Source organism: Aythya marila (genome assembly GCF_965140915.1).
Source record: "Aythya marila genome assembly, chromosome: 2".
In the NCBI taxonomy this organism is placed as follows: Eukaryota; Metazoa; Chordata; class Aves; order Anseriformes; family Anatidae; genus Aythya; species Aythya marila.
The window spans coordinates 125,631,732-125,658,390 of record NC_139043.1 but is presented as its reverse complement, the minus strand read 5'-3'; positions in this window follow the sequence as shown (position 1 = coordinate 125,658,390).

Below are 26,659 nucleotides of genomic sequence, written 5' to 3'. Positions count from 1 at the left end.
CCAGCTCAGTGTCATCTGCAAACTTACTGAGGGTGCACTCAATTCCTGCATCTAAATCATCAATAAAGATATTAAAGAAGATGGGCCCCAACACCAACCCCTAGAGAACACCACTCATGACTGGTCGTCAGGTGGATTTCACTCTGTTCACTACTACTCCCTGAGCCTGGACACCCAGCCAGTTTTTAACCCAGCAAAGAGTGTACCTGTCCAAGCCATTCGCTACCAGGTTCTCCAGGAGAATGATGCACATTTGGATGTATTCTAGACTGGAAGAATTAATTTTACAATACTAGGTACAAAGAAGAGTTTTCAAATAAAATGCAGCTAGATTTATGTGACTAATTTAGGGATACTCCAAGACATGAAATTAGATGTGACTTTTATATATTATCTGCAAATATGGAAGCATCAAACCTTAACTCTTTAAATTGCTGTTCACTACCACTAAAGAATTTGCTTGGAACAGCATAATCATCCTTGAGGCATCTAAATACATAAAGATTTTGAAATACTGAAAAAAAAAAAATCAGTCTTGGCATTTAAGGTTGGCTTTGCCAGCTCATGAGGGCTATGTTGTATCCAATGCAAATAATCACTGGGGTAAAGGAACACAATATTTCAATGTATGGTGATAAGCTGTTAGGAGGCAGAAGCTGGTTACCAAATGCTTTTATCTGCTAAGATAAAAGCAATGAATAACAGAAGCACAAAGGGAAGGTGAGCTGAAATAGAATTGTAACATTAAGCTCTCACTCTATTTGTAGAAAAACAACAAAAATATCAAAACAGTCTAATGTCAATAATTTATGCAAAATAAATAAATGTAATTAATGGAGCAACTTTTTGTGGCCATTGCAATTACTCTCAACCTTCAAAATATAAGTGCATTGAAAGGATACACCTATTTTGATTTGAGATTATTCCCCCAGGGAAATGAAAATAAATGTAAATTAGAATTTCCTCTTCTAAATGCTACATTGACAACTAAAATAGTATAGTAGCTTATAAACTGGGTTGTGCGAAAAGGGTGCCCTTACCAGAAGCCTTGAAGATCTTGATAGACTGACTGAAAAACGTCCTAACAAATTAATATAGCTATGCACTTATTTTTCCTGTGTCCCACACTTGCTTAAAACAGAACAAATACGCTCAAATGTACCAGCTACCATATGCCTAAGAAAGGTTCTACTCTATCTTTCTTGCAGTTACTTAAGACTGCATATTTGTGTTTTAGGAATAGCACAAAGAATGATAAACCCTTTAAAAATTCACACATCTTTGCTTTCATCAGATTAAGGTATTTTAGCAACTACAGTAATATTTTATCTGTTTTCCCTGGGATTTGGTTCTCTTTATGGTACCCTTGAACTGACCCTGATAGCTGGTGCTTCTATCTTTTATCAGTCCTGAGTCTTTTGAATCATCACATTACTGAGTTGTAAGACCCTGCCATCTTCACATGTATACCCAAACTTGCTTACCCTTACCACCCAACTTGGCTCATCATTAAAGTACCAGAAAAGGTACATCCAGGTCCTATCTCCTGTATTATGACATCAATCCCATAGAAGACTCATGGTCAAAAGTCTCATAATGTTAACTTTATTTTCAGCATGAATTTATGATTAAGTGAATTTTATAGTCTATATGCTGACATGGCATATTTTTTCTCTGAGATCTTTGAAATGAATACAGCATACCATCCTTTCCCATTCGCTAGCTGGGATCTTTCTGTATACATGACTCATCATAGAAGAGAGTAGTTCTTTTGCCCTTTGTGGCATACTCCTTTAGTGTTGTAGCTACGTATCTAAATAAAAGGCAGAATTTTTCCAAGCACTTTTTTTTCTCTCAAGGCTCACTGGCTGCAATAGAAACCTAAGTCCACATGGTGATCATATTTGTTACCTCAGGGACTAATTTTCTTTTACCTCCTTTCCTGTATTCCAAAGCTTCATTGCTATTATCCTCTTGCTCCCCGTGCACTAACAAAAAGATTTTAATGCATTCATTATGCAAAATCTTGTCTTTTGTGACCTTTGCCAAGAGTGTCCCCAAAGGACTGGCCAGGCTTAATAAGCTCACAAATAAACTACAATGTCAGCCAAGGGCACTACTGGCCAATTGAGTCCGCACCATTGCCCTCTTCCCCAAACCCCCACTTCACACCTGAGATACCCTGAGGTGAGATTGCAGCGGTGTTGTCTGCCTTGGAAAACTGTTAATCCTTTCCGGTGGCTCCCAGCTAGGCAAACAATCCCCTTTGTGAAGGCTGGAACAATCACGCAGACAATACCTTTTGCCTCTCCAGAGACAGACCCTGCTTTCCTTGAAGTTTCTCTCTCTCTCTCTCTCTCTTTTTTTTTTTTTCTTTTTCCTTTTTTTGGCCACATTTTTTAATGCTTTCAATCTTATTTCATTTATATTATGTCCTGTAAAAGCTTTGTCATGGGTGAGCCAGCTGGGTCATTGGAGGAAAGGCACTAACGCATATGATTCCTGTGTTAGTCCATTTTCCTCCTGCCCAGAGTTATTGTCTAGGTTCCGCAGGGAAAGCATCCGCTTGCCCATTCAGTTGTTGATGTTGTGGCAGATTACAGTGGTTTCTGTCCGGTAAGCAGTCAGCCAAAGAAAGGAGTAAGAGCAGTAGAGCAGCCTCTTCATTTCATATATAAAAGATGCAGATAAAGCATATGATATCAGAGAATGACCTAACTGGTAAAAAAAAATATCTGAATTTATTGTGGAAGAATATAAACTTTCAAAACTCTAAAAGAGATCGGGCTCATAAAAGATAGATATTGCAAATATTAATGCAAATTATTAGTAAATCTGACCCCTCTACCCCACTATGACACACATTTAAAATTTATTATGGAACACATTCAGGGGAATAGCTTTAGGGAATTCATTGCTCATCTTTCTCTTTCTTTCTCCATCTCATACACTAGCAGTCTCCAGACAGCTTCTCTGAATTCTTCAGAAATATTGCCACTCTGACCTCTGTACCATAGATCCATTGACTTACTTCATTTGACTGTCTGGAGTGACAGGTAAGGTACTAGTACAACATGTTCTCACAACTTCCATGGCAGCGTACACATCTTTCCAGCTCACCTCTATATTATGATGTAGAATATCATGATGCAGAGTACTTAAATAAAAGCTTTTTGAGCTTCTGATGTTTTAATATATATATAGTCCAAAGAAAAAGCACCAGCAAGCTGTAGGCCTCATCTTAGTAGCATAATTGGTCTTACAATATGTATATAAGTTCTTTTCCTGAGTTTGTGTCAAATAGGGAAGACTTTAGACAACATGAAAAGTTGTGGGTATCAAACTGCCATTAGATGCAATCAAATTTCAATACATAATATTTTTTGTCTCTTTTTTTTCCCTAAAATTTCTAATCTGTTCCAAAATCCTACCTGGATTTATCTCACTTTATATATTAAAAACAAACAAACAAACAAACAAACAAAACAAAAACAACAACAACAAAAAAAAACGATGATAAAACACTTTTTTTTTTTTTTCCTCCAAAATCTGCTAGGCAACATAAGGCTGGATTTTCATAGATGCTAAAACAGTAGACAATACTGTGGGTGCTCATCACTGTGAAAACAGTTCCTGAGCTTAAAATACCCTTGATAATGATTTATGATTTTACATAACTGTTCTCACTGCCATAATGCCGAGACACTTACTCTAGCATTTTAAGGAAAAACAAACAAACAAACAAAACCACACAGACACACAAAGATAAATTCCTTTCCTCTTTTTATTAGGATTTTTGCCAGGTTCTATCTGGAAACTTGGAAAAATATATATTTGCTAATCTGACAGGATACAGCAATATCGGGATAACACATTTCCCATATGTGGAACTGGACTGTAGCCATTTGTTCTTTTAACATCTGCTTCAGACACTCAGGCTGCATACAGTAGGTTCAAATTATCTATCCAGCAGCTCAGGAAGGAAAAAAAAAAGTACCTTTTCTGGCATCTCTGTCTCAGGATAGGAAAAAACCTCTAAATGCCGTAATAAAACAAAATGAAAGCAAGAGAGCTGGAAAGACTAGAATGCTCATCAAGATCTGGGGAGAGAAAGAAAGGAAAGGAAAACAAAAGACACTTCTCAATAAACATAAGAAACACCCACCCTGTATTACTGCGGTTACTAAGTGCTAACAATGAGCCTCTGGCAGGCAGTGAGGTGTGCAGACAAAAGGCCCTTGAGAAGTTGTACTGCTGCATCCTGTATAATAGTTGAAATCTGTGAGTGTTTTTCAAGGTTAGGCACAAATAAAGCAAAATTTCTTTATTAAGGTTCCAAATTACTCATCTTCTCCTACATTTCAGTCCATTGTGGGGCTCTGAGTACTGTAACTGACCTTTGATAAACAGTCATTTCACCACAGTGATGAGACTACATAAAAACCGGTCTGCACAATATAATGCAGATTAACTGAGGGGCATACCAGCTTTTCATAAAAATAAGCCAGAATGACACTGAAGAATTTGCTCGTAATCTAGCCGGTTGCATGTGCACATATTCTTTGTGAGTGAAATTTCTTTCCAATGAGATAATTTAAACAATGAAGAAATTACTCTTGATATACATGGATCAGGCAATTTATAGCATTTCCTTCAAAGGCGAGTCTAGTTAATGTTTTGTCACAGGTGTGAAAGAAGTGATGATTCAGTGTTCATATGCTTTGGTACATAATGAGGCTGATCCTTGATGTTTCAAACAGAAGAAAAAATTGCAAATGTGAAGTTATTATAGGTTGTTTCATGAATAAGTTTCACCCCTCTTAGTGAAGCCAGTGAGTTAGCTGGTATTGTAAAACTTGCACAGTTATCTAAAAATAAAACCAAATATCTGTTTTGATCAAGAAATCTTTCAATAGTTTGTCTAATCTGAGATCATTAAAATATCTGTAAAATACAAGTAAAAAGTTAGCATGAGAGATCAAACAAAGCAATCATGTCATACTGAAAGTAGCCTGAAATATTGACAAGAGACCCAGCTGAATTAATTAGTCTATGAAGTTTAATAAGCAAGCCGTGTTAACAGTGTAGTGTTGTTTACTGTTTATACAAAAAATTATCAATATCAATTTTCAAAGGTGTTTTAGCACACTAATAAGAAAATAAAGGGGAATAAAATGAAAAGATTATCACCAGAACTAGCATTGCCACTTTGTTGTACAACCACTATCCAGCTTCTGTCATTATAGCTGGTCCCAATTTATCCTGTTCTCATTTTACAAGAAAAAAATCATAAAAGGCACTACAGATGAAATGATCAGTATTATTGTCAAGGCATTTTAAACAAGAATGCAGAGTCCTTGGGCCAGAGCTCCATCAGTTCAAGGCAATCTTTAATCCGTCTTTGTTTCTCTTCCCTGTGTTCTCAATTTGTATGTCTTGATGCCCATTCGCAATGAAGTCTCTAAATTACATTACAAAAGGCGGTTGTCTTTTCAAAAAAGAAGCTGTAAAATTGAGCTAGAATAATGCCACACAATATTACTGAAATGGCAAAATCCAAAAGACCATGAAAATAAAATCTGCACTTGAGGATACAGATAATTGATTCACCTAAACACAATGCTGCACTCTATAAATAGCACTGTAAAAGGCCAAAGTACTGTTCTTGCAGGAAACAAATTTTTGAATTCCACTTTTAATCTTCAGAACTCTTGGACTGCACTTGATGAGGAGTAAAACCATTTTAAAGAGCTAAATGGCTTTATTTTCAGAATTTCTGAGCAGTTAGAGCTCCCAGTACTTTCAATATAAACTGCAGGTGCTCAGGACTACAGGAAAATCATTCCATACACATATGTGTAATATATACACTTATTCATATATTAGATGTATCATCCATATACATGGTCACCAGTATTTTTGGCTGGTACATTTATCATAAAGGAAAAACATTTATCATGAAGGTAATAAAAATTACAACAATGCACATACAAACTGAACATCTCTGATGTAGTCTTAAACAACTATGGCTTAAACAACTTTTATTTTTTTTTTAAATAAAAAACAGTAAATTAGAGAGGCTTTATAGGTATCCTACAATCAGAGTTTTCTCCACTGATTTGAATGGGAGTGAGCCTTAAAAGTGTGTTCAGATTCAAACTTTTTTTTTTTTTTTTTTTTTTTTTTTTTTTAACTGGTATAGCAGAAAATGTAAGCAACAGGGAAGAAAATAATAAAGAAAATAAAAATACCACTTTAATTGCCTTAGGCTGTATTAGGAAAATTGAAGAACTTTTTTTTTTTTTTTTTTTGGATTGCTAGTGTAACTAGTATGCTGCTGATTTCTGAAGCTGCTTCTTCTGCTAAGAATAAGCTCCAGAAAATATTCATAGCAATTGCAATTCCTGAGGCATGCAGTACAATTTATAATCAGTCAAATTTACGCAGTTTAAAAGATTCCTTGATTCCTGTCTTGCTTTTTCATTAAGCCCTTTAAACTGGACTTCTTGTCAATAAATAAAACTATTGACATTAAAAGGTCACATCCATGACCTTTCACATGTTTCTCCTGCTCTGTATCTATATACACTGTATACTTTACCTCAAGAAGAGATTCTTTTATTTAAGAGAGCTTAAACTGTTCAAATTTGTAATGTACTGGGGATTTTGGAATATCTAGAGGGCTTAGTGGATAAAGAACTGACCTTTCATCTCTGAACCCAGTTCCCGTCCAACCTAAGATAAGTGAAAGAGTTTTGTGTCAGCTGCCCATGTGATAAAACTAGCTTTACCTTGTATCATTCAACACAATTTGGCATGACTGGCAGTTTTTTTCCTCTCAGGAGAAGCATATTGAATATGGAAAATGAATTGCTTCTGTCTCTAGAGAGGGTGGTCCTCCAGGTTAGGCTTTGAAGTTATAAATGGGAAGTGCTGGAAAGCTCATATTATTGCTGGTTGCCAGCCCCACATCAAACATATGGATAAACAGCAGGTCATAGTTTTAAATCAGTGATAGAAGATGATTTACAAATACAAACACGTAACAACTTATGTGACATTTCCTCACCCAAATGGAAACTATGCAATGTAGCCCAAGCTAGATTTGAGTAATTCTAAGGTCTACTTTTACTTCTATAGGTAGTAAATTTCTACATGTATTTTAAGAGAACATATTTATGTATTTTCCCCCAGGGAAAAGAAACATCTCCAGATTTCCAGAGTACCACGTCTCCCTTATTTATCTCTGCATAAAGCTCCGCTTCACAGAAGCTGATACACTGGTGGGGCAACCCTCCTCTACTCCCACCAGTGCCACTTCCAAAGGAACCACTCCAAGCTGCTGAACTTCCCAGCCCACAGAGCTGCCCTCTTCTCACAAGCTGAGCATCAGACTCTCTGCGGGGAGGGCTCATTTATGAGAGGAACATTAGAGCCAGTAATCAAAGACAGGTCCTGACCGTGACACGGTAGTGCCCAAACCACAATGCTGGGGCTTCATTTTCTGCTGGATATGGTGCACTTCCACTGGGAATATTTGTTAAAAAAGAACTTTTGATTTGTTTTGATTAGAATTATGTACTATTTTTTTGTGAAAAACTTTAAAAAGAAACCAACAGTCTGAAATGTGAATTCAGTTCATTCTGTTACTGAAACTCAGAACCTGCAATCAGTTAACATGCACCCAGTAATTAACTGGATTTCTTCTGTCTGGTGAATGTATTAATTATCTGCAATATAACATAATGCTCCCTCTTCTCTTGCAGTCCTTGGAACTAAGTTTGTTTCATTTGATACTTTTTATGACTCTTTAGTAATATAAAACCATTTTTAAAATAGCAATAAAAAACTGCTCTGCAAGTATTTCTGGAGACAAGATATTTTTATAAACAAGAAAACCCACCTCAGTGGCATTCATTGATTAAATTTGTCTTTATGATTTATCTATACATTACACAGATGGAATTTTTCAGAAATGCCATAAACTGCAATTTGAAACTATGTCCACCTATTGCTTGTCTCACAGCTCTGATCTCAGGTTAAAAAATCAAGAGAGAATAAATTTCCTTTAAAGATAATGACACCCCTGGAATGTTAATAGTACAAAACTTTCAAAAGATAGAACTATTTCTTAGCTGAACTAGAAAAGAAGCAGATTGGCTTAGTCCATTTTGCACCTTTGTGCTAGAGAATGACTGGGTTTAAATTACAGCAGCTTCAGTCTTTGCTTTTCAATCCCTTAATCCTTAAGGAGCAGAGGTTTCAGTTCAAGACAACTTCACACAGAACGTACAAAAAGATTCTGTGAGCCTATCTCAAGTATGATGATCATTTTTTCAGCTGCAATGTTTCACTCATATCCCATAGCAAAAAAAACAAAAACAAAAACAAAGAAACGAAACAAAACAAAACAAAACAAAACCAACAAAACAAACAAACAAACAAACAAAAAAAAAACTGAGGAAAAACAGTGTCAAATAATGCATTTTCAATGAAAGTTTCCTTTCCACTATGGTTTAATACACATGCATGAAAAGCAATAAATGCTTTCATGTGAACCACTTTCAGATACTCCTACCTATGGTTTTCATCACTGTTTTCCTGGTGTCCCCTCACATTAGAATGCCTTTGTGATATCCTTGAGCTCAGATGGAAAAGGAAGCTAGCCTGGGAGGTTTTACATCTGGTAGCCAATGCTATTACTTAAACAAGCTACGTCAGTTTTCAAAAAAAGCTACATAGGTCAAATCAGGGCAATTACATTCTGATCTAAGTCGCATACATTTGTCAATTATTTCCAGGTGTTTTTTGGGCAACCTATTTTTCTTATCCATAATTAATATTTTGCTAATAGGGCTGAAGTGAAATGTCAGGGGCCTCTCCACTTGTCTTGATTTCATTAAAAAATGAGTTGTGACAGTAATCATTTGACTATGCTTAGGTTTTAAAGCATTATGCTATTTTATGTTACAGCTATTATTTAAATCATAGTTTGCAGGTACTATGGGCATTATATTTCTATGCCACTCTCTAAGTACATACACACACACACTTATATATACAGATATACATACCTCATAGAGGCATACATACATGCATACCTCAAACTTATCTTGGAAGTTAACCAGTAAATGCTTGAAATGCACACAATGTAATTAAAGAACAATTCTGGAAGCAATCATGAAAACCTTTATTTAAATTTCTACCTTCCATTTTGAACCTGCAGTTATTTTTTAATCTATGGAGGCTTATAGCTGAGCACTTTGAAAAATGTGTAACTCAACGGTGTAGGAATAAGTCTTCTTTACTAATACAAAACATTCAAATTAAATTCAAAGGTCCAGACACCATCCTGGCTGGCATTAACAAACCATAAGTATATATGTATATATATATATAGAAAAAAAGAAAAGTTTTGAAAATCAGATGGAGATTGATCGTCAAACTGAAGTGACAAGTACTTTTTTTTTTTTTTTTGGGGGGGGGGAGTGGGGTTTCTATTCCCTCTGAATTATAGGGGAAGCCGTATAGCATTAGATACATAATTTTAGGTGAACATTTTAATTTTCTATCTTTCATAAGTTTGTGCTAAGAAGTGCTGACATCTCAGAATTACAGGACTCAGTTCATAGTGTTTTCAGTTTCAGCAGGGTAAAAATAATGCATGACACTTTTTGAAGAATGCAAAATGTATGCAGCAACACAGAGTAAAAAAAAAATATTTTTGATCTTCAAACATTGTTTGACCTTAATCAATGTCTTCCAACAAGCTTAATGTGACATAGCCCTGAAACAAAAACACACAGCTCTTGGGTCTAGCTCTGGAATGAAAAAGCTGTGATTATTAGTCCTCTGTGTGATCTTTTCAGATTGCACTGATGAGACGAAGTTTAATCTCATTTCACTCCTCTCCAGTACCACAAACCACAGGCAGTTTAAGGCAGCCTGGAAATCTCTTACATCTGGAAGAGCAATAATTCATGGGATTTCACTTGACAGCCATGACAGGCAGCAGGGCAGCCAGAAACAACTGTCTCTTATGTTGTGCTATTTGCAAAAAGTCAGAAGAGGAGGAGCAGGCACAGGACCACATCCTTCTTTAGCATATGTTAGAGGAGGAAACCCTTTTATTTTCTGCCAGATGCTCCATGAATAAGTCCTAAATATTACATAGACAGTAGCTATCACTTCCAAACAAAATTCCTTGGTGTCTGCTAAGCTGCAAAGCATATGAAGGCCTATTGTCTGGCAAAGGGTCATGGTTAAATTTGCAAAGATTTTTTATAGATATTTCAGATTCTACATTTTGATTTATAGGCATTTGCACACCCTGCTGTGCATGAATATGATACCATCTTCTGAGCAGGATTATTTCATGAAATGTATATGGGATTTAGCTACAGTAACTTTTACTGGGCAGCTTAGAATGGCCAGCAAAGTACTAGAATTTACTGCAGCACAGCTTGTGCTGTCAGGCTCATGGTTGGTGTTTATGATTTCTGCAGAAGCAGAAATAAACAACTTGTCCTTAATGGCTCTCTTTATGTGTAGGCAGCAGTAGCTCTATCTGGTCTCACAACAGTAGCTGGTGCAGTGGTCTGTCCCATTTCATGTGGAACCAATGTCTGAAAATTTGCATTTCTGCTTTTCGGAGTTTCCAGTGGAAGCAACCAGGAATGAATAAATCAACTGCAAATGTCTGAATGAGTAGCATTCCATTCCGCTGCTTTTTCAGGCTATAAATACATCTGGTTGAAATGGCCAGGTTTTGGAGTAAGAGCAAAATGATCTGATTTAATCTGAGTTTGTCTTAGAGTCTATAGCCATACTGTAAATACTCTGATATCAACTGAGATTTACTTAAATTACTGTTTTAAGGAAGGAGGCCTGTTTTCTGAGTGTCTGTGGTCAAGTAGCTTAATCAACATTTTTATAGGCATTTACATGAGTATTTAAGTAAACATTAGAAACTGGAAGAATTACACGAGCCAGTATACAGATGAATTAACAATAAATTTCCATAATTTCTATCTGCATATACGGAAAAAAAAATAACAATAGAATATTTTTTTTTTTGATGTAACAACTGTTTTTAATGTTCAAACAAATGTTGACACACAATGTATATATAAGGCAGAAAATACTTTTTTTTTTTTTTTTTTTAAAGAAATGAGACAACTGCTCTATGCCAAAGAAAAACAATTCCTTTGCCAAACTACACATTGTTAACTTAAAATGTGTTCCATGTGGAAATAGGAAGACTGATCTGATGGAAAGGCTAGTGATCTAAAGTCAGCTGGCTCTGTGCCTGCCAACTACACATTCTGGCTTCCAGTTTTACAGCTAGAATTGGAAATATATATTTTCTTTTTCTTTTCTTTTTTTTTTTTTCTCTTTGAGGGTGGAGACATAGTTCTTTCTTTTTTTCTGGTGATGCAATGAATTTGCCAGTAAACTTACATATTTCATTTTCCAGACTTTAAACAAAGAGAATACGATTTTGGATCACATGTACAAATTGTGTTATGTGTTCTAGGGACTTTGTTTTATATTGGACTGATTTTCCAAAGTAAATTTCCCACTGTTTTTTTGTACTCATCACATTTTTCTAGGACTATATTGTATTACCCTATCTCTTTGGTAAGGAAAAAATAAAAAGACAAGTTTGCTGCATATTCTGAGGGAGATATCTTACAGATTGCAATATTTCAACTTTCATATTGCTTAGCATTACCTATGTTGATCAAGCATTTAATCTTTGCCACCCTCTTCTGCATATAAGATGCACAGATATGTGGCCTAAAGCATACTGCAAACATAAAATTTTCAGTTAGGCACAAATGAAACTGCTACAGTACCTGGTAAGCTCTTAAAAAAAGGCTATCATCCTATGGTATTTTCAAAAGGATTCTCCGAACTTCATTTGGTATTCACATTAAACCTACATCCATCATACTATTTTAGTACATATTTTCCAGTACATGCTGCATGGTAATTATGAATACAGAAGGTTCTATTCATTGTGGAGTATTTTCACATTCTTTAGATACACTGAGCACTATGAGGTTGAATTTTGATTACTGTACTAGATTTCTGGGCACACAAAACACACATGGAGCACTTTGCACTTATTTTCAGTTTTAAAATATTCCTGAAACATCTAGCAAGTCCACAGATACTTAAATGGCAGAATTTCAGGCACAATTCAGCCAGAGCTGTTTACTGCAAATACGTTTGTAGGGTGACTTTCTTTTTCTTTTTCTTTTTTCTTTTTATTTTTTTCACTAGAATAGCCATATTTTATTTATGATTTTGGATTTTATTTAACAGCATTCCAGTTTAGTTTAGCACGAAGTATTTAATAACCATGTCTACTGTCTTAATTACCCTATAAAGCAGGGTTCCATTGGCATTTGACCCTCCACAGCATTCCAGAGAAACTGCAGGACCATGATAATTACCAACTGCCTGTGAGAAAATTAAACAAAAAAGGTCTAACTTTTAAACCACCATTTTAAACGACCTATTACATCTCAGGAATAAATCATTGATGAAATAGCCTGCTTAACAGGAAAATAGCTATTCCATAGCAAAGAATTTCCCCTTGCATGATCATGAAGAGAATATTAAGTATTCTTCAGCTCAAAAGGTTAGGTTTTATGTCTGTCCAATGCCTTTTAATGTTTTTTTTTTTTTTTTTTTTTTTTTTTTTGTGCAATTTTACTGTAATCAAAGACTTTTCCTGTGTAGGTTGCAGACTATGACTATTTTGTCGGTCTTAAACATTTTCCTGTTCAAAGAACAGAAAATTTATTTAAACATGTAAAAAGACAAAAGTGTTTACAAACGTAGTGTCTTTCATCATTAAAAGAACTTGCATTAATATAGCTTGATTTACTTTGATTAATGTAGCCATTTCTTATATATTTTTTCTAAAAAGTGTTAATCAATTTAAAGTCATAATAGCACATATTAATTGCTAACAGTTAAAAAAAATCTAATACATTTGAAAATCTAAATTATGACTTTATTTGATGACACTGTCCTTATCCTTAATCTAATGTCAATTACTATACTTATTTCTATAACCATTCTATGCTTCATTTCTTAATACTATACTTAGCAAAATTATATTTCATCTACTTTTTTCAAAATGTCACATTGTATTTTTTCTAAATAATTCATCTGTGCTGAAAACTGACCCTCATTTCCAGATCAGATCAACATTCCATACACACACTGTGAAGTTAGAAATTTACTAACAACAACAATAACAACAAAGGCAATTAAAAACATTTTTTTCACTTTTACATGTATGATATAATGATATAAATCAGGGGAATATCCATTACTTTTAAAATTCATACCAGAACATTTTCTAAACCTCCTTAAAACATTTCACTTGAAAGCATCTCTGTTTTCAACAGAAGCAACTATAAGTCTAATGAACAAAGAGTTTATGGAAAAGCCAAGCCACAAATGAAATTTAAATGGTTTTAGAAAGGGAGTTTGAAAAATAATTCTGTGTTCAATCAAAAATAGCGCAACCCTTCTATTTTGTGCCTTGTGGCTCAAAAGAAGCCTTGTGACAGCTATCATCAGAGTTAAAGGCCTCTGGCCACAACTTTTATTTAAATTCCAGTTTAATTTATAATCCAAACCAGAGATTAAATGTATATCAGGCAACTGAATCCTAGTAATATATTATAAACTTCTGAGTTTGATGATCCTAGTGCAGTTGTTCCCAGCCCAAATTTGACACTCCTATACCACTGTTCTCATACTACTGTCTACTGAAATACCACCTGTGTAATCACTTAGACCAAAGCTGAAGTTAGTATTGCAGCCTGGGAACTTCTGGAATAACATGCAGTTTAAAATCATAAGAAAATAAGAACAGCCATAGCGATTCAAACCAAAGGTCTAGCTAGTCTCATATTCTCTCTGAAAATGTCCTCTAGCAGTTGCCAGCAGAAAGGATAAGAACCAGGCAAGCATGTAATACTATTTCCCATATTTGTCCAGTCTCTAGTAAACTGTAATTAAGAGTTCTTGAATGAAAATTGTTTATATTCATTTTTTCTCAGTAAGTTTGAACATGAGACATTTTAAAACATCCATAGCATATAGCGATGAGTTTCACAGATTAGCTACTTGTTGCATTCAGAAGTATCTCTTTTCCTTAGTTTTCAACTCAACAGCCACTTCTTTCATCTAGTGTCCCATATTCTTGCATGGGAAAGAACAGGAATCAATAATTCCCTATGTGCATTCTCAAGGGTGGTTAAAGATTTTATAAACACTCATATGTTGCTCCCTTAATTCATGTTCTTTGTTATTGTATTGTTTTATATTTATTTTCCACATGTTGCAGTGCCCTAGATTTATTATTTTTCACCCATGGCAAGGGATGTTGGAACTAGATGATCCTTAATGTCCCTTTCATCCCAAACCATTCTATTATGATATTTTTATGATTTCTAAGGTGTGGAAGCCTCTCTATAACACTGATTAGTCTTATTGCTCTTTTCTGCATTTTCCCTTCCCTTCCCTTCCCTTCCCTTCCCTTCCCTTCCCTTCCCTTCCCTTCCCTTCCCTTCCCTTCCCTTCCCTTCCCTTCCCTTCCCTTCCCTTCCCTTCCCTTCCCTTCCCTTCCCTTCCCTTCCCTTCCCTTCCCTTCCCTTCCCTTCCCTTCCCTTCCCTTCCCTTCCCTTCCCTTCCCTTCTGTTTCACTATGTGCTTTTTGGATAAAAGAATCAGAAATGCCTACTTTGTTGAGAGAACCCTTGCTTCATATTCTACTTAAATTTAGTCCACCATGCCTGACTGTGTAGTGGGTACAAGAATCCAAAATCACGGTCACACATTTTGATTTTCTGGCACCAAATATCAGGGTGATATCTTCAAGATCGAGAGGAGGTTTAAAGCATTAGGGTGCTAACCAAGTACTAACTAGCTTAGTCTTTTTGGAGCCTAAACTTTCACACTATAATGAATGACATGTTGTGATCATGCATGTTTTCATAAAGCACTCATCTGAGCATCTGGCACATGCAAAGCTCCTGCTCATTTCTGGTACAAGACCTTTCCACAAAATCCTTCATGGCCAGTAGTTCACTTGGTGATCTAGTGCACCAGTCTGCTCTCCAACTCAGCTCCACAGTTATGTGGTTCAATCACGTCAGCCTCATTCTTGCACCCAGATGTTGCTGTGAGCCTCTTGGCTCCATCTACTGAAATCAGAAATCATCTGAAATGGTACTGACCCTTTACACTCAGGTTCTGAATGAAGCAGATTCTGTGGATGGCTATGGATTAATACAGCTGTCATTACCATTCTTACATAAGGATGGGCACTAAAAATCTCCCTTTGAACTGGGCATTGAAGAACATTGGTTGGTTCCATGGGAACAATCTCCCAAACTGCCACATGAAGAGTTCCAAGAATCAGGAAGAAGGCATAAGAAGACTTTAAGATTACATCAGGCTAGCCAGGGTCCATAGGACCTACATAAAATGGTCTTGGAAAGTGAACCTACTAAGGAAGCAATGAAATTCTATTGCTGACTGGAGGTTGCCCTTGGTCTCCAAGACTTGGACCCTGTTTCACACCAGAATACTCCTTCTCGCATTAATCTTGGGCTTTTCCTGACAGACAAAAAAGGTCAAAGGTCTTATTTTTCAAGGTGAAACATGTTTTCTTTGCCAAAGCTCTAGTACCAGAGTTGTGCTATATGATGGAGTAGGCATAGATCTCTTGTGTAAAACAAAAGAAAATCTGAACACACACACAACCAAAAAAACTATAAACCAAGACAAACAAACAAACAAAGCAAAGAGAACCCTCCAGCCCACCAAGTTGGATCTAAGAACAAGAATTATAACTGTTACTATTTTTATTGTAACAGTATGAGGTGTTAGTATAGTTTTTTTAATAATTGTTATGAAGTGTTCATGCATCTCCTTACAATATCTCCATATATGGAAGAAGTCAGATGATCATGCCAAAGTCTGAAGAACTGTATAAGAGGTGAGAGGAGAGATGAGAAGAAAATGCATTATGGAAAACCTGGGGATATGAAGAATGATGAAGTTTCAGCACATGTGGAGTCAAGATTTTGTACAGGTATGTAACATATGACAGTGGTGACAAACACCTTTTCAGAAACAGGATATTTAGGAGCTGGAGTGACACATGAGGTATTTTAGTTGCTTTTTAAATAAAAAAAAAAAAAAAAAAAAAGACAATTTGGAAATTAATAATTACGAGAACATTTGCAGTAGTGGGGAAGTGATACCACAGCTTCTCAAAGTACTCCGTGAAATACAAATTTCACAAGTAGTCAGGATAGTAGTCTGGGTATAATTAAATAATGTAGTAAATTTCATTGAAATTTCATAATATTTTGGTCAGTCTAGCCATACTAGTGGAGAAATAACAAGGTGATGGCAATAATACTGCAGCTGTAGTTGAAACTAAAGGCTGCAGCAATTTACTATTAATCAAGAATAATTCATGCCACATACAGCATGATTATTTATCCAGGCTTCAGGCAAAGATATTTCTTCTGCATGGTCTGAGGCAGGAACTTGAACACATGTTCCACTTCTCAAAATTAGATAGCATAATGGTGTCTCTTATCAATGGCTACCCCACTATATAACCTATTTTAAGTTTGGAGGTAGAAGAGGAGGGAGTACTGGAGCAGGAGGCTCTATACTCCAGCAGTTAATCCACTTATTCCACTGGCATTCCTCTTAATATAAATATCTAAGTGTTAACTTTCTTTACGTCTCTTTAAACTAGAAGTCATAAATTCAGACACTCAAAGACTGTATTTCTGGATTTCAGACCCTGAATTTCCCTACTGTGTCACCATAGCAGCCTCAAGTGCTTTCCCAACCAGAAAAAAGTCTTGCCCTATACATGTATGTTCAAATACTGACTAAAAATGTGTTCTTATGGATATGCCTTCCACTTCCAGGACTGTTTCCTTCTTCTGAGGACACAGAAATATATCCGCATCATAGTGGTGACAGCGCGGTAAACATCTATATGGCTAACAGCTTTTCAGTGCTTATGTTATGCCTATTCAGTTAAATCTTTACTTAACTGGAGGAAAATCATTAAAAAGGTTTCAAAAACTATCATACCACAGATACAATTCCAAAACAATTTGAGCAACTACTTCTGCAGGCCCTTAGCTAACTTTCAAAAGACACCTTTCATGTCCATTTCTACTTATAAGTTCATTTTTGTATTGTGTTCTCAGAGATCTCTATTGACATTTTGAAAGTGTGCTATGCCTCCAGAAAGCATTCCAGGGATTCAAGTGGACCAGAATTGTTATTTTCACATGAATTTTCTTGCTGATATAGTAACAGCTCTTATTTGGGATATGAGGTCTTATATGCCTGCCTGTCCACTAAAAAAAGATTTTCAACAAGACAACTTCTGTATTTTTTAGTTTCAGCTTTTAATAGATTATGCCAAAGGAAAGGAGTGTCAGGAGATAAAGACAGGAATAAGCAGAATTAAATGGTTTGGCACAGTTCTGGCACAATTTTTGGCTTCAACTGGTTTTGGAGCAAACACCATGTAATTAGGAGATGCACCTGCTAAGAGCTTGAGCTATGGCTATTTTTTTTTTTTTTTAACCCAGACACCAGCACAGATTGCCAGAATTTCTGGTAATCCATGTCAGCATAACATTCCTGAAGGGAACTAGAGTATTTACATGTGGATGCAAGGCACCCTAATACTTTTTCAGAATTCAAGTTACTTTTCTAGATAGCTTCAAGTGATCTACAACATGTTATTTAGAACCAAGCATTATTTATTTGCTCAAAGCTGCACAGAGACTGGATGAAACAGCAAGAGATTTATGCCCTTACAATATAACCACTGTTATTTTTTTATTTGTATGCCATTGATAATTCCACTCAGCTGGCTCACCTAATTCATAGGAAAGAAGTATGGCCAGCTTTTGTGAAACCAAATACATCTTTCTTTGGCAGTTTTCTTCAGCTGCTGCTACCTTTACCATTTCCTACAGACTTTAATAGAGTACTGTCCTCTTTGATCCCTGATTTGGGCTGGGATGTCAAAATCTTGTTAATGTTGTCTGGTTTCTGTTAATAGCCTGGTATAGGGAATACAGGTAAGAGTTTTCAGGTTCTCTAGGATTCTTCATAATCCATCTAATAATTAATTTTGTTCACCATTGTTTGTCTACTTCAAATATTCCTTGAACATTTTATTGGAACTACCCAGCCAGGCTGGATAAGATCAACAAAATAAATTCCTGAGCTCTACAACTGGTATTCATAAAAATAATGCAGATGGCTCTCTAATTCTCTTCAGCAACTGATGAATATTATTCATATGATTCTCCAGTGGTTTAAAGAGGTAAAGCTGCATTGCCGTCAAAGTTGCTTCCATTTACAAGAGCAGTTAATTTTGCATAGCACAATATAATGGAGGAAACAGCAGTGTTGGCACCAGAGCCTATGGAGCAGGCTATATAGTATATGAGCAAGAGATGGAGGTCTTTGATAAGAGATGATGTAGGGGGGTGGCTTTAATGCTCCAATTCATTTTCTTTGTGAGGGGGAGGGATGGCCTATTGAAAGTTTCATTTTAGGCCAGTTAACTAATACTACCCCTTACTGATTCTCCAGCCATGCTCAATTAGAGAGACTCCTTTGTCCTGACACCAGTCAGGATTACTACAATTCATCAACTTTACCCTGAAGAGTGCTTTTATACCATCTAAACCTTTCAGCTCTAGCTGTGAAATGCCTAGTCACGAGGTTGCCAGTAGAAAATTCTCCTTGTCCCCGGAAATATTAGGCAGTTATAGGTATGTATCCAAAGTTAACTGATAGAAAGAAAATCTAAATAAGTAGCAAGTGAAATTTTCAATATTTGAAAATTAATTCAGAGTAGTTGTTAGCACACATATTAAGCTGTCAGGAGAGTAGAAATACATCAAATAGCAAGGGAATATATTTTTTTAAGATATTAACAACACTGATTCAAGAAGTACCAAAAAAACTTTACAACAGTTTGAACAAAGGCTCCAAAAAAACCTAATTGGCTTCAGCATCAGGACCAAGCCAACACAGACAATGCAATATATCAGTTGTTGCAGCTGAAAGAAAGACAGGCTTTGCCAGCACAGCCTGTAAACTACAGAAGGTCAAATTGCAGCGATTTGAAACATTTGCATATACTGCTATGAAAATCAAATGTTTTCTGTTTAATTCAAATAAACAAGAAAATTAAACTAACAATAAAAAATGGTAAAAAATTCTGGGGAATATGTTGACATACATCAAAAGTGAGGCTTCTCTGCAACATTAATTAGAGTGTGGATCATAGTAGAGAGTTATCTCACTGCAACCATTCATAACTAGCTGTGGTATGCTAACATTTACCTAGATCAAACAGTACTGCCAAGATTTTAGTGGTCTTTAATGAGTATAGTTGAGCAAGCTGTTGGTCACCAATCATAATGTGATGGACAAAATGCCTGAACTAAGCTTTTTTTTTTTTTTTCCCCTTTTGAAAGTACATTTTAATGCCAATAAGAATTTAATAGCTTGAATCAGCCCTGATATAGAAATAGAATTCAAAAAAATCCTAGTTTTCATCTTTTGATTTACCTTAAAAAGTTTAAATATATACATATCTTTCAACTTATTGTTTCCTTTAGACAAATATCAGATATGAATAGGAAAGAAGAAATAAAAGCACTTTCAACCTATAGGGCAAAGTGTAACCATGATATGTAGAAAATGTGCTTTACTGCCTAACTATAAGCATAAGTGCAGGAAAAATAGTTACATTTTTATTTTCAGGAAGACATTAAGTTACATGAGGAACTAAAAAAAGTAATGAATATCTGTTGCAGAATAAAAAAACAATAATCCAAAATTCAAAATTGCTTTTACTGAAGTCAGTGTGACCTTTGTATTGATTTAAACAGAAGCACAGAAAAATCTACAGTTAGCACATTAATAAGTATTATAAAAAATCACAACCCTAAGCCAAAGCTAACAAAAAAATAAATTAATTCTATCAGTCAAGCTGTGGACATTGTTTAAGCAATTATATAATATATGTGGTAACTCTGCTTAGAACATCTCTTTCGGGCCTATTGTTTCTACTGACTGCAGATGGATACAACCAGCAAAGTTTATTAAGAGAAGAGTGGGAATGAAAAGAGAGAGGGGTACTTGCCAGGAGTAGTGGTAACTGGGAAAGATTCTGGGCACATGGTTCCTGCTGCACACTGTAGGCTGATTAGTATTCATTGAGCACAGTTCTAACACAGTAAACTTAAATCCCAACTTTCTAACAAAATATCAATCAGAATGTTTCAATGTTTCAATGGCAAATTTTGAATTTCTGTGGACAAATGGGAAGGATTTTATATACTAGAATACAATTTTTGACTGATTCTAGTACATAAACACACAGACCTTATATTTCTTGCAAATAGACAGAAATGATGGAAATTACAGATGTTTTCACATCCGTTTCAAATTTTACGCACCTCACTTTTAAAGAAACTCTGCTTTTCACTGCCAGCTCTCTCCCCTGCTGCATTTTTGTCACAACTCTTTCAGAGTAGCTTTCCTCTCAGCTGAAGGTAGAGGAAAGTCAGAATTAGGTCACAGACATATAAAATCACACATGTATCTATACAAAAGTCTCTGTGCTTATGAAAAGTTTGGGACAAATTCAATCTCAGGTGTCAGTGAGTCAATTAACCTTCAAATCCTGTATTTCTTAGTCATTCAGGTGGTAGTATGTATTGCCTCTTACATACCGCATTAGTAACAAAGACATACAATTCTTATCTGATACTCTATGTCTGTTGTCCCTCAAAAATAACAAATTAAAATAATAATAAAGCCCATAGAAATTCAATTATCCTACATTGCATAAATTTAAGATATAAAAATTCTTATTTGATATGTTTTATTTAATTTGCTTTTAAAACAAACCAAATATCTAGGGAAAGCCAGAATTTTGCACATAGCTCTCTGTACAGCAACTTGAATGTTTCTAATGTACTAGATATGATTTCTGAACTGAAGAGAATTTTCTGAGTGTCATTACTGTTTCTGCCTTCTCAGCAATCATAGAAGCTCACATCTATCATTTCCTTTGTTCTGTGAGAGACAGACTTCTTCCAAGGAGAAAAAAAAAATAATATAATGGGAAAGGACTGGAAACATTTACTGTGTTGCAATGAAAAAAAATTAAAGTCACAGTCAAAATACTCCTGGCATTTTATATTCCTGAAGTTTAAATATATATTAGTAGTTACACTCTATATACTCATATAAATGAATTACAATTCAGATATTAATATTCTTTATATTATATATAAATTATATTTTAGTTATCTATTAATCCATATGTATTTCATATGTTAAAATAACTATTATATAATTAATCATGTTATTCTTATCTATTGTTTCAAATTCTACGTACCTTTAAATTAATAGCTAGATTAAGTATTTGAGATGAAAACAAAATCCTCTTCTACTGTGTTTTCACTTACACTCAGCCATTTCTACAGTTATTCACAGAATCACAGGATGGTTGAGGTTGGAAGGGAGCATGAAAAATCATCTAGTCTAACCTCTCTGCTGAAGCAGGGTCCCCAAGAGCACATTACCCATGACTATGCTCAGGAGGCTTTTGATTATCTCCAAAGTAGGAGACTCCACAACCTCCCAGGGTAACCTGTTCCACTGCTCAGTCACCCACACAAAAAGAAAGTGCTTCCTGTGTTGCAGTTTGTGTCTGTTGCCTCTCATCCTATCACTGGGCTCCACTGAAAAGACTGGCTTCATCCTCCTGGCACTCTCCCTTCAGAAATTTGCACACATTGATCAGATCTGCCTGAGTATTCAATTTTCCAGGCTGGTCAGGCCCAGCCTTTCCTCATATGAGAGATGTTCCAGTCCCTTAATTATTTTAATAGTCCTTCTCTGGACTCACGTTTCTAATGCCCCACATTTCTCATGTACTGGGGAGACCAGAACTAGACATAGTACTCCAGGTGTGGCCTCACCAGGGCTGAGCAGAGGGTGAGGATTACCTCCTTGACCTGCCGGTAGTGCTCTTCCTACTGTAGCCCAGGATCCCTTTGGCCTTCTTGGCCACAAGACTGCACTGCTGGTCCATGATCAACTTGATATCCACCAGGACCCCCAGGTCCCTCTCTGCAATGGGGCAAGTCAAGCCCCATTCTGTTCTAGTGCATGGGGTTACTCCTCCACAGTTTCAGGACCACATGCTTGCCTTTGTTGAATTTCAAGAGGTTCCTCTCTGCTCATCTCTTCAGCATGCTGAGATCCTTCTGAATGGCAGCACTCTGGGGTATCAGCCACTCTCCCAGTTTTGTATCATTAGAAAAGTTGCTGAGCAACTTTTCATGGTACTCTTCATGGCGTACAACAAGTTAACCATGAGCCAGCAGTATGCCCTTGTGGCCAAAAAGGCCAATGGGATCCTAGCCTGCATCAGGAGGAGTGTAGACAGCAGGTGGAGAGAAGTGATCCTCCCCCTCTACTCAGCTCTGGGGAAGACACACATGGTATCTTGTTTGTAGTTCTGGGCTCCCCTGTACAAGAGGGATGTAGAACTTCTAGAGAGGGTCCAGCCACAAAGATGATTAAAGGATTGGAGCATCTTTCTTATGAGAAAAGACTAAGCAATCTGGGCTTATTTAGTCCAGAGAAGAGGAGATTGAGAGGGAATCTTACCAACCTCTACAAATACTTGAGGGGACAATGTAAAGAGGATGGGGCCAAACTCTTCTCTTTGGTGGCCAGTAATAGACAGGACAAGGGGTAATGGGTATAAATTGAACCACAGGAGGCTACATCAGCATATGAGGAAGAACTTTTTTATTGTTTGGGTGACAGAGCACTGGAACAGGCTACCCAGAGAGGTTGTGGAGTTTCCTTCTTTGGAGATATTCAAAACCAGCCTGGATGTGATCCTGTGTGCAATATGCTATATGTGAACCTGCTTGAGCGGGGGGGTGGACTAGATGATCTCTGAAGGTTCCTTCCAACCTCAACCATTCTGTGATTCTGTGATTCATCCAAGTCACTTTTGAGTAAGTTAAACAATACTAGCCCCAGTATTGACCCCTTGGGAACACGGCTAACTGCAAGTTTCCAACTAGACTGTGCCACTGATCACAACTCTCTGATGCCTGCTGTTCAGACAAATCTCAATCCATCTCAGTGTCCACTCATCTAGCCCACACTTCCTGAGCTTCCCTAAAAGCATATCATGGGAGACAGTGCAAAAAGCCTTGCTGAAGTCCAGGTAGAAAATATCCACTGCTCTCTCCTCATCTATCCAGCCAGCTGTCCCATCACAGAAGGCAATCAGGTTGGTTAAGTATGACTTCCCTTTGGTGAATGCATTCAAATGAATCCTTTTAAATGAAATGTATATTGCTTATTTTACAAGTTGTTTTAGTGAAGCTTTTAGTTTATAACTTTTTTACTTTTTTTTTCTTTTTTTTTTTTTTCTGGTCCTATTTTCTTTGAGATTAGCCAAATTTCTTTAATGTGATGTATCACTCTGGAGGTATGCACGTTTTTCTGTGTTTTTTTCTGGAGATAGATAATTAGAAAAATTGGCTTGAAAATTCTACTCTGGTTAAAAATTTTGTAATGAGCTGGTAGCAAGTAAAAGTAGTCTCTGTATTTTTATTTGGTTAGTGCATTTGATGGTATTTGGGTTAGTCACCTGCACTATTTTGGTGCACTTGTTGCATGGTGATGCCACTCTTACATCTCTCTGCAGCAGAGCAGTTAGCTCACACGTGTGGTTCTCAGCCCCAAGTTAGTGTTACAGCAGATCTTCATTGCCTTTAACTCTAGTGGAAGGTGTCCCTGCCCATGGGAAGGGGGTTGGAATTAGATGATCTTTAAGGTCCCTTCCAACCCAAACCATTCTATGATGATTCTGTAAATTATGAATTTGAGACAAAAAGGCTTTTCCTTTTCCTCAGTCATAGGATTTAATAGCATCCTAGGAACCTCAACCCATTTCTTCATTTTCTAGAAGAATGTACATTCTCTTCCTTCCCACTAATTCACCTGGGCAATGCACGTTAACAAGCAGAGCCTACCCTTGACCACGGGCTGCACTGAATGTGTAATACTCCCTGGCATTTCAGGTGTTCTGGTCCTTAACTTCATGGCACAACAAGAGATGAAGATTGTTTTAATCTTCCTAAATCCCTGCAGCACAAAAGTCTAGGTAAACTAAAGTACTATGCTGAGCAAGACATTAAGAAATTGTCTCTTTAGAATCACATTAAAGTAATTCAGAAATATTCCTAAAAAGGAAATGACTGACTTCATTTTATAACTTAACTGCTGCTAAAAAGATGAAGGAAGGTAGGTAACAAATTATTTCTGCAAGAGTATACCCAATAATATTAATAATATAAAGATCTTATTAATGCAATTCTATCTATCCTTTAACAAGTTTTAAGAAAAATACTTCTATAAAATGAGAGTAGATCCATTTTTTATTTTTATTTATTTTTTTTTGTTTTCTTTCCTAAAAACCTTTCTTTTAGGAAGCAATTCGCAACTGTTAAGCAGGTGTCTGTGCCAACAGCTAAATTCTTCTTCTCCTTTAAGTACCTCCAGGTAATTCTTAAAAATACAGTTTTCCACATCCCACAAGCACATGCTTCATGGATAGAACAATCGTTAACATGCTCTGTCACAGCTGACCTCATATCATTCCTAAATTATTCTTTCTCCAACTTTTTCCAAGTTCAATCTCTGTTCTGACAGAGGTGAGAAACCACAGCTACTGGATATATGTTGTATATATATATATATATTTTTTGAAGATACTGATACGTTACAGGAATGAAGTTGTTTTTTTTTTTTTTTTTTTTTTTTGTCTTTTTTCCAGTTCAAACCATAGTTTCTAAATAGTCATTGATCAAGAACTTTTTGTAACATGTCCTCCTCCCTTTTCTGTTCCTCACATTCCTCCTTAAAAACAAACAAACAAACAAACAAACAAAACCATTAGAATTAGCACTTAGATGAAGTGGATCAGTCCTCAGCTGTGCTAAACTTGTGTGTTGCTATCTGAATGGTTCAGACCTGTGAATCTTGAAGCACTACACTGAGTCTAGAATGCAATCATCTACCAAAAATGATATATCTAGAGGCTCAGTGACCAGAAAAGGCAAGTGAAAACCTTTAGGAATGACATATTGGCTTGTATCAGTAATAGTGTAGCCAGCAGGACCACGGAGGTGCTCGTCCCCCTGCACTCTGCTCTGGTGAGGCCACACCTCGAGTACTATGTTCAGTTTTGGGCTGGAGCATATCCAGAGAAGGGCTACAAAGCTGGTGAAGGGCATGCCACACAAGTCCTCTGAGGAGCAGCTGAGGGAATTGATGTTGTTTAGTCTGGGGAAGAGGAGGCTCCAGGAACACATAATTGCTCTTTACAACTACCTGAAAGGAAGTTGTGGGGAGCTGGGTGTCACCACTTCTCAGAGGTAACTAGTGATGGAACTAGAGGGAATGGCCTCAAGTTGTGCCAAGGGAGGTTTAGATTAGAAATTAGGAGACATTTCTTCTCAGACAGAGTAGTCATGCATTGGAATGAGTTGCCCAGGGACGTGGTGGCATCGTTGTCCCTGCGAGTGTTCAAGGAAAGGTTGGACATGGCACTTAGGGACATGGTTTAGTGGGTGACATTGGTAGTAGGGTGATGGTTGGACCAGATGATCTTGAAGGTCTCTTCCAACCTTAATGATTCTCTGATTCTATGAAAAAGCCAAGCTTTTCAACGTGATAAATAGATCCACTAAACCTACAGGAACACTCACCAATCGCAGCAAAAATCCAGGCATATCTAAGTAACTAGTCAGTACTAGCAACAACATTTACAACTATGCAAAGGACCTGTCTAGCAAACTGGCCCTTGCCTTTCTGTTTGTGTTCTCTATCCTTGACAGTAACTCCTTCCTTTCATTTGACCTAAGCTGGAACATGGGTCTTCCTTCTTTACAGCTCACCTGTTACCTGTGCAGCTTTGTGATGTACAAGATAACCCATAATGCAGTTAAATGCTGATGCTTTATTTCATGCATTTAGTTTTAACGGTGTTACCCTCTATGTTTAATTGTTTGGTTCAGCTGAAAAGGTGAAATAAGTCTGCCTCTACAAACAACATAAAACAGCAACAGTCAGTTATTCAATAACTGGTGTTTTATTAACATCTGTATCACTTTCACTCTGAAAGCCTAGCCCTTGGACTGGGGTCACTTCATTTGCATTGCATAACACCCCATTTTAAATTTGGTGCAAAGCTTTGTTGCTTATATACATGCGTTTTTCCATCCCATTCACTGCTGGCTACTTCCTAGTTTTGGTGCACTAGGAAAACATTTAGAAGGGCATAAAGACAGTGTATTTTCTGACCCATGTAAGATAGGACTAGATTTTTATAGTTTTCATTTAGAGAGAATACATAAGGACGAGATCTAAGTCTCTCTTCTGACACCAGGCATTATGTTTTATATACAACTTGGTTTCTAGCCCCATATTTTTGCTCATGGAGCCATTGTATACT